Consider the following 14,555-nt stretch of genomic DNA (forward strand, 5'->3'; position numbering starts at 1 on the left):
GCCCTTTGAGTATTTAATATATGCTGATTGTTTAAACTGATCTGGATTTAATTACATAAATGATCTTTGGCTTAGTGCCTTTCTTAAAAATTTCAATTTTAAAAAGCATTATGAAACACCCCTGTGGTTTTTCAGAAAAATTTGAGTGAAAAAGAAATTTCATCTTGTTCTATCCCTTTTAATCTAAAAACCTTTTTGAAAGACTGTGCTACTATATTTCAAGTCAGTTGTTTTGGAGTAGAACATTGCTAAAAAAAAACAGGTACTAAGGAGGGTAATTTAAACAAAGTAGATTAATGACACAAGGATTGATGAACTCATAAATCCTAATCCCAATGCTAGAAGACATGTATTAACAGTAGAAACTTTGAGGTACTTAGCTGTTATCAAAATATGTCCTTGCTTGTTGGAATCTGACGTGAAGATCAAAGGTGATGGCATCCCACAGATGGTGTGGAGCAGTGCTGCCGAATTAACTTCCCTGTGTACATCCCAGAATTGTTTTGGATCTGCTAAGGTTTTTATTAGAATGATTTAATAGGCTTTTGCAGGATTAACTTCACAGTAGTTACCAGAAAAGGCTATGCTACAAGAATGAAAATTGAAGAACAAAGACCGAAATGGTATGATTCTAAATGAAAAAAATGAAGAAGTGGAATAGTTTCTCCAAAGGCATAGGAGGCAAAGCATTGTTTCAGAAGTGGACTGGCACCTCACCTGAGATACTCAAGACTGGCAACATGGGTCTTCATTCTTTGTTATCACTGAGGTTCCCTTGTGTCCTGAGAGATTCCCTAGCTCTAATGACAGATTTTTGGGGGGGGTAATGAGGCTATGAGAAGATTGAGGATCTAGGTGCTTGCCTCTAATTCTACAGCATAAAGGTGTGTCGCTCTTATCTCTAGGACACCAATATTTAATGTTGCATATCATGTATCTCCAGTACAAGAAGAAAGTTTATCAGAATTTAGTTAATGTTGGAAACTTTGTAATACAAACAATGTAAACACTACATTGACAAAAATATTAATAATTATGCATATAGTTTGCTTACTATAGAAATTCTTGTTTTTGATGTTGGATACAACCCAAAGGAGTTTTTATGTATAGAGATGGTGAATAAATTGGGAAAAGAAATAAGCAGAGATTATTTCATTTCATTAAACTTTTGAAGTCCTAATTTAGTTCATATGATTATTGGTAAATTTTTCTTTATTAGTCTTCCTCAATCATTGAAGAACCCAGGATTCAAATACAATACTTAATGGAAACACTTTTTCATCCCTAACTAAATCCTGCCCTGAAAGCAGAATTCACTGTGAAATCTGAGATGAAACCCCAGGGCTATTATGCTGGCCAGTGGAAGGTTGGTTCACCCCTCAAGAGGTGACATTAGGGTGATCTGCAGACATCACTGGAGTGGACAAAGAGATGCTGGGCGGTTGGGGAAAGGATAGATCATAGACAACAGCAGCCTCTTTCTAGAGCTCAGTTGCAATAAACACCACGGTTACTCATCAGACACACTGTAAGTTCTACTTCTTCCCGTATTTCAAAACTCTAGAGAATTCTAGCATGGACTAAGCACTGCTTCTGTAGACCATGGGTATTTCTCCATGGCTGTTTGAATTTTTGGGAAAGCTTCTGTGTCTCATGCAGACTAGTGACTTTTGAGACAATCTTACTCTTGTCACCCAGGTTGGAGTGCAGTGGTGCGATCTAGGCTCACCACAACTTCTGCAACCTCCGCCACCCGGGTTCAAGCAATTCTGGCTCAGCCTTCTGGATAGCTGGGACTACAGGCATGCACCACCACACCTGGCTACTTACTGCATTTTTAGTAGAGACAGGGTTTCACTATGTTGGCCAACCTGGTCTCGAACTCCTGGCCTCAAATGATCTGCCCGCCTCGACCTCCCAAATGTTGAGATTACAGGTGTGAGCCACTGCGTCTGGCCTGATGCAGAGGGATAATTTCTTGAGTGAGGCAGTGCTGTTGTCTAGAAGCAAGGCTTAGCTGGGTGAGACAGTACTAGCTGCCTTCAGAAGCGGATCGCTGCCCTGAAGTTTACCACCAGCCTGCTTTCCTTGATGCGCATGCTGGCTGGGTGTAGGGATGCTGAGTGGAGGGAAAAAGAATATAGATGATACAGACTTACTGGGCAAAGGCGGAGTTCTTACCGGCTCTTCCTCACAAACAGGCTGGTGATTAGCTGACGTTCAGACTCCTTTCTACAAGGTGGCAAGGGGCCATCTGGTCATCCTAGCTTTGCAAGGAATAACTTTTTTTTTTTCCTTTCATTTTGTATTCCCTTTAATCCCAGTAGATGGATAGGTTTGCTTTCTTAGTATGCTTTCCAGTTGTAGAAAGGTCTTTTCTCTGGTTACTGGCTTTCCCCCAGCCCCCTATTTTTTGTGCTCCCCCTCTTCCCCAGTCACCTCTTTCCCTGGGAGCAAACTTGAGAAAATTAATGGCACAGGTCTTGCAGAATACTCCTACCAATCTAAGTGCTGCAGATGCCACAGTGCTTTCTTACCCATAATAGTCATAAGTTAGAGGGAGCTCCTTCAAGAGCACGCTGAGTTTAGTTTCTTCATAGCAGGAATTAATCTTAAAAAAATTATCTTTGGGCTCCTTATTGTACCTGGACAGTACTGGGACTGGGTGCTTGATAAGAGAATGAATAGTTTAAGTAGTTACAGTGAAACCACAGGCACCTGTAGAGGTCTCCCCAGGCTCACCTTGAAGCTCTGATTGGAGGCTGCAGACGGATGGCGGTGTTATGAACAAAGGTGAGCTGCAGCTCCCACTGCAGGTCAAACGCTGCCAGCTACCAGCTGCAGCTGGGAGTGAAAGACTAGAATACAGAGAGGCACAGGCAGTCACTTAGGACGGGGCCGGGTTTAACACCTGAACAGTGGCGCTAGAAGGTCAGAGTCTTCTAGGTACATGTTGGAAACATCCTTGATTGTCTAGCACCAAGACTTTTAAACACAGGGGGACAAATCATCCCTTTGGGTATTTGTAATTGTTCCTCAGTTCAAATCTCTTGGTTTTTAAAAAAATACTTTTCCTCGGCGCGACCGGTGCATCACGTCGCGCGCGACCAGTCCGCAGGGCTCCTCCTGCGCTGCTCTTAGCCCGGCAGACGGCGGCCCAGCGGAGGAGCGGAAAGCATGGTCTGAGGGGCGGCGGACGCCTGGTAGGCGCTCTGGCCGCTGTTGTGGGGCTGCGTGCTGGCGCTGCAGGGCGGGATGCTGTGTCCCCGGGAGAGGCCGTCGCAGGAGCGCAAGAAGCTGGACGGCCTCTGGAGGAGCTTCTGCGCCGACTTCTTCGACAACCGGTGCCGTGGCTTCTAGGAGCAGTGGTATCCGCGTCTGCTGCGAGAGTCGGACCCCATCCTGGACATGACGGTTCCCTCCAGCTTCAACGACATTGGCCAGGACTGGCGGCTGCGGCATTTTGTAGGCCAGATGTGGTATGAACGGGAGGTGACCCTGCCGGAGCAATGGATCCAGGACCTGCACACAAGAGTGGTGCTGAGGATTGGCAGTGCCCACTCCTATGCCATTGCATGGGTGAATGGGGTCGACGCGCTAGAGCATGAGGGGTCTACCTCTCCTTCGACACCGACATCAGCAGCTTGTTCCAGGTGGGGCCCCTGCCCTCCCACCTCCGCATCACTATCACCATCAACAATATGCTCACCCCCTCCACCCTGCCACCAGGGACCATCCTCGACATGGCCAACACCTCCACGTGGGTACCATCCTGCCTCCACCGCCGGCGCCCACCTTCCTGCCCCATCCCGTGGGGCATTACATTAGGGTAATGTAAGAACATATCAGTGACTTATAAATTTTGTAAGTAATTAAGAAATTTTCAGTGAGAAGTATGGAGCTGAATATTTACATGAATCCTTCAAAAAGTGATAGTTAATAGAATAAATGAAAATAACAGGAGAGACTTTGTTGAAAGAAGACAAAATAGTCAAGGAAGTGATAGAGGATACAAAAGAAAGATGAAAACTTACATTCATTTAATGTCTACCATATGCCAAAGACAATATTATTATTTAGTTTTTATAACCACAACATTTGGTGGATATGATGACTTCCATTATATAGGTTAGGAAAGTAAAGCTTAGAGGTTTGTGAACCCACTAGTTTGAAGTTGTGTAGCGAATAGGTGGCTGAGTGAGAATTCAACACTGGAACAGATTTGCTTGATCCAGAATGGTATGACTTTATTTTCCATGCATTTTATTCTACATTGTACTGCCTGTAAAGTGGCAGTCAGTTATGGGAGGAGACCCAGAATGTCACAAGTTTTGAAAGCTGTTGTGGAAAATTTGGAAAGAGGCATTGGTTTTAATGACTGATACAGGTGAGTGAAGAATGACCTTGGAGAGAACAGTTTTCTTCAATGGCATGGTAATGTTCAAAACAGAATTTGATGGTAAAAAAATGTAGAACCAGTGTGTGTAGACTCATCGGTGGAAAAGTTTATTTGTAAAATATCAGAGGAAAATTGTAATATAGATTTGTCCATTCAAACCCCACCCCCCCACCACAAAGTCCAGATTCTTACTACATTCTTTGATGTAGCCAATATACAGCAGTTGAGTTCAATTTTGGCCCCTGTTTATGTGTATGCTAAAGAAAAATAACAATCCTAAGTATATGCCACTTAAACAAGAGGATGTGATTATACTATGAAACACTTTTGACCATAGGAATATAGCAGTGCTAAGGCAAGATAGGTCTTAACTCTTGCTGTGATTTGCTGCCATTGTTTGCCAAAGGTCTAGCACCCATCTTCAGAGGAAAGTCAAGAAATTAGTGCTCAGATGGTGGGATTAATTCCTGAATTACTGTTGGCTCTAGCAGTTTCTTCAGATCAATTTTATAGTTTCTTTAAAACTAGAAAATTAGTTCTCAGAATGGCACTTGGCCACCCAATGTGTATAATGCAATTACTCAACCAGCTGCTTGAAAGCAAGGGGCAACAGAGAAGTCAGCTACTGGCTGACCTCAGGCAACAGGAATTTTGATGATACTCCTTGGTCAAATCCTTCATTTAACATACATTTATATAGAACCTTTCTGTCAGGCACCATTCTAGGTACCATAGATACAGCAATAAAGAGAACTGACAAAACCTCAGGCTTCATGGAGTTTATATGCTAACACATATGCATAAACAAATACATATAAAAATCCAGAAAGTCATTACTGCTGTGAAGACAAACAACACAGAGTAAGCAGATACTGATATTGGGTTGTTGCCTTAGGGTGGTCAGCAAAATTGTTTCCAGGGAAGTGACATTTGGATGAAAAACCGAATAATGTAAGAGAGTTAATCATCAAGTATCTGTGTGAAGATCTTTAGGAGGAGTGGGGGAACAGCAAGTGCAAAAGCCCTGTGATGGGGAAGTGCTTGTTATGTTTGAAGAACAGCAGTAAGACACCATGGCTGGAGTGTAGTGGGGGAGGGAGAGAGAGGTGGGAAATAATAATGGAGACTTAGTGAGGGCCACATCATGTGAATAGAGCTTTTGCAATCCTGTAGACAGGAAATATGTTTTGATTTTTCCCTAAGTCCACAAAATAGTTTGTGATAGAAAGCCATCGAAAGATTGAAAACAGGGAAGTATTATTTGTAACCTCAGTTGCTGTTCCATGCAGGCATAGGAAAGAATAATGCTTCCTTGCTCCATATCTATTGCTGAAACAGTTCTCCATGATCTCTTTAGTCTGAGGACAAATGACATTTTTCTGGTTACAAGACAGAGGGCATATGTCATCCTAGGCATTGAGATTGGGAAATATCAAGCATGCATGTGACTGCCAAGTATTAAAACCCATTTTCTGATGACCACTAGGATTCCAGGTATCAGTCCATAAAGTGAGCTTTTTCTGAGAAGAATGAAAGATGGCAGGCAGAAACGATTGAGCTAGTAAAGAGGACTGAGGCTTATTGTTAAAGTCTGGGACTCAAAAATGTCAGGGTTCAAAGTGATCAATTTGGAAAATAAAGAGATTTGGACCCTCCTCTGAAACCAGGGAGTAGGGAATATGTGGAGTCAGAATGTACCTGCAAATTCTGGAGAAACTGTGGAAGCAGCATTTTGTAGGAGGGTGGGGCAAACAACACCCTCAACTTGTATTCCTACCTTCTGGTAAATCTATAACTTTACCTCTGCCAGTCAATAAAACGTTTCATGTTTTAGTACATTTAAATAAATACTTTTCCTCTTTCTATTACTTAAATTTCACATTAGAGCTTGATGTTGGCACCCAATGACAGCATGTACGGGCACATTTTTCTACTGTGTGGTTAACTCTGCTTGGTATCTGACTTGTTACAGATCTTCTTGTTAGATACATATCTTTAGGAAGAGAATTAATCTTTTTTCCATTTTAGAGGCCAGAAAACCCATGAAGAAAGGTAATAAGAAATTTGAATCCTGTTTATATTATACATTATTGAAGGTAATCTTCAAGACAGCCTCTCCCTTCACAAGTCCAGAGGTCTAGGAGGAAAGATGATTTTGGGAACCAAGGCTGGGGCCCCTTATTACCCTGTACAGAGTCAGGACACTGTTCCCCGAATCCTAGCTGCTTTGGCTCCAGCCTCAGCTCAAAGGGCCCCAGATACTGCTTGGGCAACTGCTCTGGAGGGCACAAGCCATAAGCCTTGTAGGCTTCCACATGGTGTTAGTTCTGCAGGCGGGCAGAAGGCAAGAGTGGTGGAGCCTTGGCAACTTTCCTGTAGATTGCAGAGGATATAGTGGAAAGACTGGGTGCCCAGGAAAAAGCCTGCTGGAGGAGTTGAGGCCCTGTAGAAAGACTCGATAGGGCAGTGCTGAGGTGAAATATGGGGTTGAAGCCCCCCATGGAGAGTCCTCACCGAGGCACTGACTAGTGGAGCTGTAGGAACAGGCCACTACCTTCCAGATCCCAGAATGGAAGAGCCAGCTATACCTTCAGACTTGAAAAGCCGCAGGCATTCGTCTCCAACCCATGAGGGCAGCCGTGTGAGCTGCACCCAGCAGGGTCATAGGGGTGGGGCTGCCCAAGACCTTGGGGGCACATCCCTTGCACCAGTGTGGCCTGGATGTGGGACATGGAGTCAAGGGAGATTATTTTGGAGTTTTAAGGTTTAATGTCTGCTCTACTGGATTGCAGATTTCTGTGGAGCCTGTTGCCCCTTATTTTTGGCCTATTTCTCCATTTTGGAATGGAAATATTTATCAATCCTTATTTCATCATCGTTATCTTGGAAGAACATAACTTGTTTTTTTTTTTTTTTAAAGGGAATATTCTCAATATTGTTTATTATTTATTGATAGCACATGACTTCAAGAGAGTTAACACATTTAAGTTTAAAAAATGATTTGCTTGTAAGTAAAAAATAGAATGTAACATACAGAATAGAAATCTATATAGAGAAAATCATATACAGTAAAGATAACTGAATTAATTTAAAAAGGCACATAATGAATAACAAGTACTACTTTTTAAAAGAATGTTTATGCTTTTGGTTAAATATTATAGTGAATGTATTTTTATTACTTTTCCAGAATTATGAATAAATAATACCCCATCATATTTATCATTTTCTAAAATTATGTTTTATATTCTAGAATAATTTTTATGTCAGGCAATTCTGTCTTTCTATACCTGTCTTTGTATACCTTGCTATACAATTCTATCTTTCTACAAATTTAATCTTTCATATCAAATGAAAGATTAAATTTATCTAAAGCCATGTCTGCACAGGTTCAAGTAAGATAGATATTTGATATTTATGTAGTTAATTACTGAAGATAACCCATATTCTTCCAGGCTGTATTTCACTTTGTCCCTTCTGTTTTCACCTAAATATTGAGGGAAGAAAATTACTTTTTGGCAGATAACCATTTTCCTCCAGGTTTTTAATCTAAAGGTGGTTATATGCTAAAGACAATATGATATTAAGAAAGCACAATGTGTCATGTTCTTACTCAAATGCTAAACCTTTTCTTAATGGAATGAAAATATGTAAACTAAATATATAGTTTCTGAGACCTGAAGATTATAACTTTTTAAATGTATTTCAGTCTAAAAGGTTAGGATCCCATGTATAAACATGGCAGTGCATAAGACACAACTGAGAGGCGAACTGCTATACAATACAGAATTATTAGCAGTTCTTGTGGCTGGTGTATGCTTCAGAAAAAGATCAGTAAGTTACCACACTTTTCTTGCAAAATCGTATATAAATTAACCTGATAATCCTTTTATACCAAATCGTGGTTACTAAATATTGCTATTCTGTAAAAGTACCTAAGAATCATTATTTTCAACACTATCACCCCAGAAACAGTAAGAGAAACAGGAAAGTGGTAAGAGAGAATGAAAGGCCTTATTAGTCATTGAAATTATAAGTGTTCTTGTATGTTGTTAATATGGACATTGTAATTATAACTCAGTATTTTCTTTAGGTCCCTGACTCATTGTTCTTCACTCACTCTTACTAGGACCTCTGGAAGATATAATTTATCCTATTTAAGTGAGCAGGATTTCCCCCTCTAGACATACTTTATAAGCATTTTCTCATTAGAAAACCAGATGTGCTATAACAGTAGTTTGATTTGCTCTTTACAATATCAACAGATACTACTTGTTTTTGTTTGTTTGTTTGTTTGTTTTTGTAGAGACAGGGTTTCATCATGTTGATCAGGCTGGTTTCGAACTCCTGACCTCGTGATCCGCCCACCTTGGCCTCCCACAGCGCTGGGATTACAGGTGTGAGTCATCATGCTCAGCTCATTTTTGTTTTCTTATTTCAATAGTTTTGGAGGAACAGGTGCTGGTTGGTTGGATGAAAAAGTCCTTTAGTGATGATTTCTGAGATTTTTGTGCACCTGTCACCCAAGCAGTGTACACTGTACCCAAGGTGTACTCTTTTATCCCTCACCCCCTTTCCCACCCTTCCCCTAAGTCCCCAGAGTCCATTATGTCACTCTTATATATGCCTTTGCATCCTCATAGCTTAGCTCTCATTTACAAGTGAGAACATATGATGTTTGGTTTTCCATTCCTGAGTTACTTCACTTAGAATTATGGTCTCCAATTCTATCCAGGTTGCTGTGAATGCCATAATTTCATTCTTTTTTAGGGCTGAGTAGTATTCCATAGTATCTATATACCACATTTTCTTTATCTACTCATTGGTTGATGGGCATTTAGGCAAGTTCCATATTTTTGCAATTGTGAATTGTGCTGCTATAAACATGCATGTTCAAGTGTCTTTTTCATATAATGATTTCTTTTCCTCTAAGTAGATACCCAAGACTGGGATTGCTGAATCAAACAGTAGTTCTACTTTTCACCACATCCACACCAACATCTGTTATTTTTTGATTTTTTAATTATGGGGCCATTCTTGCGGGAGTAAGGTGGTATTGCATTGTGGTTTTGATTGCATTTGCCTGATCATTAGTGATGTTGAGCATTTTTTCCCATGTTGGCCATTTGTATATCTTCTTTTGAGAATTGTCTATTCATGTCCTTAGTCCACTTTTTGACAGGAGTATTTTTTTTTCCCTTGGGGCTGTTTACTCTGCTATTTCTTTGCTCTGCAGAAGTTTTTTAGTTTAATCAGGTCCTACCTATTTATCTTTCTATTTGTTGCATTTGCTTTTGGGTTTTTGGCTTAAGCCAATGTCTAGAAGAGTTTTTTTGATGTTATTTTCTAGAATTTTTATGATTTCAGGTCTTAGATTTAAGTTCTTTTCCTGTTTTTTTTTTTTTTTTTTTTTTTTTTTTCTTGAGACAGAGTCTCGCTTTGTCACCCAGGTTGGAGTGCAGTGGCACGATCTCAGCTCACTGCAAGCTCCACCTCCCAGGTTCATGCCATTCTCCTGCCTCAGCCTCCCTAGTAGCTGGGACTATAGGTGCCTGCCACCACGCCCAGCTAATTTTTTGTATTTTTTTAGTAGAGATGGGGTTTCACCGTGTTGGCCAGGATGGTCTCAATCTCCTGACCTCATGATCCGCCTGCCTCGGCCTCCCAAAGTGCTGAGATTACAGACATGAGCCACCACGCCCAGCCAGATTTAAGTTCTTGATCAATCTTGAGTTAATTTTTGCATAAGGTGAGAGATAAGAATCCAGTTTCATTCTCCTACTTGTGGCTTGTCAATTATCCTAGCACCATTTGTTGAATAGAGTGTTCTTTCCCCACTTTGTTTTTGTTTGCTTTGTTGAAAATCAGTTGGCTGTAAGTATTTGGCTTTATTTCTGGGTTCTCTATTCTGTTCCATTGGTCTACAAGCCTATTTTTATACCACTACCATGCTGTTTTGGTAACTATAGCCTTGTACTATAGTTTAAAATCAGGTAATGTGATACATCCAGATCTGTTCTTTTTGCTTAGTCTTGCTTTGACTATGTAGGCTCTTTTTTGGTTCCATATGAATTTTAGGATTGTTTTTTCTAGTTCTGTGAAGAATGATGATGGTATTTCTATGGGAATTGCATTGAATTTGTAAGTTGCTTTTGGCAGTATGGTCATTTTCACAATATTGATTCTTCAAATCCATGAGCATGGAATGTGTTTCTATTTGTTTGTATCATCTGCAATTTCTTTTAGCAGTGTTTTGTAGTTTTCCTTGTAGAGATCTTTCATCTCCTTGGTAGGTATATTCCTAAGTATTTTATGATTTCTTTGTGTGTGTGTGGCTATTGTAAAGGGGGTTGAGTTCTTGATTTGATTCTCAGCTTGGTCATTGTTGGTGTATAATAGCAGTGGTACTGATTTGTGTATATTGATTTTCTATCCTGAAACTTTACTGAATTCATTGATCAGATCTAGGAGGTTTTTGCATGAGTCTCTAGGGTTTTTTAGGTATATGATCATATCATTGGTGAACAGTGACAGCTTGACTTCCTTTTTACCGATTTGGATGCCCTTTATTTATTTCTCTTGTCTGATTCCTCTGGCTAGACTTACAGTACTATGTTGAATAGAAATGGAACAGAAATGGTGAAAGTAGTCATCTTTGTCTTGTTCCAGTTCTCAGGTGGAATGATTTCAACTTTTCCCCATTCAGTATAATGTTGGCTGTGGGTTTATAATAGATGGCTTTTATTACCTTGAGGTATGTCCCTTTCATACCGATTTTGCGGAGGGTTTTGATCATAAAGGGATGCTGGGTTTTGTGAAATGCTTTTTCTGCACCTGTTGAGATGATCACATGATTTTTGTTTTTATTTCTCATAACTTGTTTTTGATCATACAGGCTTATAGATGGAAGGAACTTTCCTTGAGTCTCAGATTGGACTTTTAAAATTTATTATTATTATTATTATTATTATTTTTTGAGAAAGGGTCTCACTTGGTCTCCCAGGCTGGAATGCAGTGGCACGATCTCAGCTCATTGAAGCTTCTTCCTCCTAGTTGCAAGTGATACTCTTGCCTCAGCCTCCCAAGTAGCTGGAATTACAGGTGTATGCCACCATACCTCACTAATTTTTATATTTTTAGTAGAGACAGATTTCACCATGTTGCCCAGGCTGGTCTCGAACTCCTGACCTCAAGTGATCTGCCCACCTTGACCTCTCAAAGTGCTGGAAATACAGTTGTGAGCCACCATGCTCAGCCTCAGATTGGACTTTCAAGCTGATGCTTGGAGTGAGTTAAAATTTTGGGGGACTATTGGGAAGGGATGATTCTTTTTTGCAGTGTGAGAAGGTCATTAGATTTGGGAGGGAAGGGGTAGAATGATATAGTTTGGATATTGGTTCCCTCCAAATCTCATGTTTAAATTTGGTCCCCAGTGCTGAAAGCAGGGTTTGGTTGAAGGTGTCTGGGTTATGGGGCGGATACTTCAAGAATGGCTTGGTGCATTTCTTACAGAATGAATGAGTTCTTGTTCTGTTTTTCCACAGGAGAGCTGGTTGTTTAAAAGAGTGTGGCACCTCCATCCCCTTTGTTCCTTTCTTGCCATGTGACACACCAGCTCCCCTTCACCTTCTGCCATGGTTGAAAGCTTCCTGAGGCCTCACCAGAAACAGATGCTGGTACCATGCTTCCTGTATAGCCTGCAGAATTGTGAGCCAAATAAACTTTTCTTTATAAATTACCCAGCTTCGGGTATTCCTTTAGAGCAACACAAATGGAATAAGACAGCAATTTTCAAAGCTTTATACATTTGGCTGTATGTCTGTTTTCTCTTCTATAGCTGTCTAACCTGCTTCTTATTTGCCCCAAAGGAGGATATAGAGAAACTTTGGGCTCATGTTAATGCTCATAGGTACATGTCAGTAGTGATACTTCTGGATCAGGTGAGGCTATCCATTTGACTTTTACACTTGAACCCATCAGAAAGCTTTACTACTGTGTTAGTCCATTCTCATGCTGCTAATGAAGACATACCTGAGACTGGGTAATTTATGAAGGAAGGAGTTTAAGGGACTCATGGTTCCACATGTCTGGGAAGGCCTAACAATCATGGTGTAAGGCGAATGAGGAGCAAATTCATGTCTTACATGGCAACAGGCAAGAGAACTTGTACAACGGAACTCCCATTTATAAACCCACCAGATCTTGTAAGACTTATTCACTACCATGAGAACAGTTGGGGGAAACTGCCCCCATGATTTAATTATCTCCACCTGGCCCCGTCCTTGACACATGAGGATTATTACAATTCATGATGAGATGTGGGTGGGGACACAGCCAAACCGTATCATTCTACCCATGGCTCCTCCCAAATCTCATGTCCTCACATTTGAAAAACAATCACGCCTTACCAACAATCCCCCAAAATCTTAGCTCACTTCAGCATTAACTCAAAAGTCCACAGTCCAAAGTAATCGCCCTTGGCACATGGGGATTACTACAATTCAAAGTGAGATTTGAGTGGGAACACAGCCAATCCATAGCAACTATCAACATTAAATCACTTTTAAAAAGGTGTCAAGAAATCTGATACTTTGCTTTACATTTAAAGAAGAGGATAAGAAGTCTAAAAAGGCTTTAGGAAAAATCTTTCAAATCACCCTCCATTAGGTGGAGTAAACACTGGGCTAGCTAGCAGCCAGGAGAATAGAGTTATAGTCTCAGCCCTATCACAGCCAATGTGATGCTGGGAAAAATAATTTGCTGACATGGAACAGGAGCTCATCTTTTTTTTTTTTTTTTGAGACAGGGTCTCATCTAGGCTGGCTGGAGTGTAATGACACAATCATAACTCACTGCAGTCTTGAACTCCTAGGCTCAAGAGATGCTCTTGCCTCAGTCTCCCAAGTAGCTGGGACTACAGGTGTACAACACCACATTCAGCTAATTTTTACATTTTTTTTGTAGAGATAGGGTCTTGGTTTGTAGCCCTGGCTGTTATTGAACTCCTGGCTTCAAGCCATCCTTCTCCCTTGGCCTCCCAAGGTGCTGGGATTACAAGTGTGAGTCACAACACTCAGCTAGGGGCTCATCATTTTAAAGCACTTTTGCTTGTACATTTCAGTTGAATCAACTCAAGCCTCTGTTTCCTCAGGTTCCATGATTCTTTGTATAATTCTATACTTACCAGCTATGAGTATAAGCACATCAACAAATCATAGGTACTTCAATTCACGCTTTTATGGCAAGATGTGGAAGAAATGTAAAATTAGGAGTCAGGTGATGTGGGCTCAAATCTTAGCTCCACCCCTTGATACCTGAATGACTCAGGAGTATTTTTTTTCTATTATGGGATATTAATAAACACCTCATATTAGACAAAGGATGATTAAATGAGAAAAGGATATGAAGGCGTCTTGTAAATTCCAAGTAAGAAAACTGTTGAAAGTCAATATGATGGTATCTAAAGCTCCATTTGAAATTTCAGATGTGGAGCTGCCTCTTCAATTACTTGATTTATCTGGAGTTCATTCACATTTACACTCACATTTAGGATTGCTCTAAGCCTTTAATGGATTATTCTGTCCCCAGTTAATGAGTATGGATTGCTGCTCTGCTCCAGCTGTCCCCCACCATCCATCCCCATCAGTCCTCCTGTCAGAAGCATACCTGGCCATCAGTGCCAAAGGAGCCACTGGAGCACACTCAGTCAGCAGTTTGGGCATGTCATAATATCTGCTGAATTCACAGGGGCAGGCCTCCAGGTTGAGGTTCTAGTGAAAGCAAAGGGTGCCATCAGGTCTTAGGGAGGTACTGCACTGTTGTGGGGGGCTCTGCCTGGGCACTTCCAGGTGCTTGGCGTGCTTTGCAGTGAAGCCATCCTTGGTGTGGAGCTTGCTGTCACCAGAAGATTGGAGCACTGGGTTTGCCCACATGGGAGGAATCTCAAATATACTTAGTGTCTGCCAAAGAGAAGGAAGCTCAGGTATATTTAGTGTCTACCATGGCCTGCCATCAGGGCTGAGAGGGAGCTCAAAATTGGCAAGAGGCCATGTGGACATGACAGGCAGCATTCCAGGAACCCAGGGAGACAGGCTGCCTAGGGCAGAGCTTGGGGATGGGGTGACTGGGTCCTACTTGTATCTTCAGTTGTTACAGTGGC

The 14,555-nt window shown here is 41.1% G+C and overlaps 1 pseudogene; it reads left to right on the forward strand.

The window, feature by feature from the left end:
- Nucleotides 1-1,330: 1,330 nt before the first annotated feature.
- Nucleotides 1,331-14,125, forward strand: LOC103236724 (beta-glucuronidase-like; annotated as a pseudogene).
- Nucleotides 14,126-14,555: the final 430 nt, after the last annotated feature.

The sequence above is a fragment of the Chlorocebus sabaeus genome, chromosome 7, assembly GCF_047675955.1.
Source record: "Chlorocebus sabaeus isolate Y175 chromosome 7, mChlSab1.0.hap1, whole genome shotgun sequence".
Lineage (NCBI taxonomy): Eukaryota > Metazoa > Chordata > Mammalia > Primates > Cercopithecidae > Chlorocebus > Chlorocebus sabaeus.